Source organism: Rhyacophila brunnea, unplaced genomic scaffold (genome assembly GCF_057557595.1).
Source record: "Rhyacophila brunnea isolate RB1 unplaced genomic scaffold, BYU_Rbru_1.0 scaffold_87, whole genome shotgun sequence".
NCBI lineage: Eukaryota > Metazoa > Arthropoda > Insecta > Trichoptera > Rhyacophilidae > Rhyacophila > Rhyacophila brunnea.
In genome coordinates this window covers 114,706-116,498 of record NW_028233358.1, presented here as the reverse complement: position 1 = coordinate 116,498, position 1,793 = coordinate 114,706, and positions in this window count along the sequence as shown.

Below are 1,793 nucleotides of genomic sequence, written 5' to 3'. Positions count from 1 at the left end.
TATAAAATAAAGATTTAAAAAAAATCAATTGTAGAAATATCTTTACACAATTATTTCTCGCATACCGTGAAACTATTTGTGCATTAGAAAATACATTTACTATCTATATGTATCTTTTATTCTATATAAGCTTTTTTTATATTGAATTTCCGTTTTTATAAGGGTAAATAAAATAAAATAAATTATTTTTTCGATTTATAAAATTAATATATCGTATTGGGATAATGAATTAGGAAAAGGTTAAAAGAAATAATTATTTTATCGTATTCCTGTATTATCATATATATTTGTCGTGAATTGGTTAAAATATATTTTCTCACGATCTGTTTGCTTTTTGATTACTATGTATTTATAATTTGTGTTAATTTTACTTTAATTTTCTGGTAGAGATCAATTTTAATTGCGAAGTTTAATTGCGTGTTGTCAAATGTAAAAATAAATGCATTGCTATAATTATTTCCATAAATTAGTTTGAGATTATTTGAATATCACTTAGCTCAATAAGCATATTAAGAGGTGTTAAGTTGGATTTTTCCAAAATATTCGTGCCAAAATTCTGCTTATCATTATAAAATTCTTTCATATCAAAGTAAATTATAATAGGGACAAAAAATCGAATATTTTTATTATTATTTTTTAATTTTTCAAAAACATCAGGTATCTTGCATAAATTTTGAAAAAACTCTATAAATTTTGATATTTTTTTCATTTTTGTATTTATTTTATCACAATCTTCTTGCATAATTTTTAGACTTTCAGGACCGGAATTCAATTCATTGACTTTTCTAATAAAACAAATAATCGATTCTTTCAATTCCATTGGAATAGCAAACTCGAATATAATTATTTTTTTTTGTTCTAGACTAATTTTTATAAGTTCTTCAGTAATTAGTTCTAAATTTGTATTGATTTCTATTTCATCATAAATTATAAAAGAATATCCGGTTGCATAAGATATTTCTTGTTTTCTGATTGTCCCAATTTTATTGATATTAAAATTTTTTGTCGGAATCATACAAACTCCGTCTCTAGCTAAATTTAAAATATTTATCATTGTAACTTGGTTGTTACCGACAATAATATGGCTTAATGCACAAGCAAAGTAAAAATATGACGAGTTTAAAGGCTTCAAATTTAGTAGTTCCAAGTATTTACTCCATATTTTTTTCTCGTTATTATAACTAACGATTTTCAAAGTTTTTTTTGGGTGGTCTATATGATATTGCATTTTACGAACTATTTCAAATTCTATGATCTTTTGTTTTATATTAGAGCATAAATATTCGTATTCATCGTCAAATATATATATAAAAAGATTTAGTAAACAATTAATTTCTGAATCTGATGGTTCATTGAAATTGAAATTTCCTAAAGCTTCAAATATATTTTCGTTTACACATAGAAGATTATCATATAAATATTGCTGAATAGTAAACATCTGCAAACCCTGACTATATTCTGTGCAACTCGTGTATAAATTGTAGAACATAACTAGATTTAAATAGTAAAAAAATCTCATATTTACGAATATACGATGTTCGGTTTTTATTTATTTCAAATATATATTCCAATCAATGTGATGGTAAATGGAATAAAACGATTGGCTATTGATTCATTCAATCAATGTGATGGCAAACGGAATAAAACGATTGGCTATTAATCCACCCAATCAATTTCGGCAAAACTTAATGTACTCGTCACTACTCATAAAAATTAGCTGGCTTAAAATAAATAATCAAAAAATATATGATGATAACAATAGTAAATCACTAATTTTCAATTTCACTTTTAAT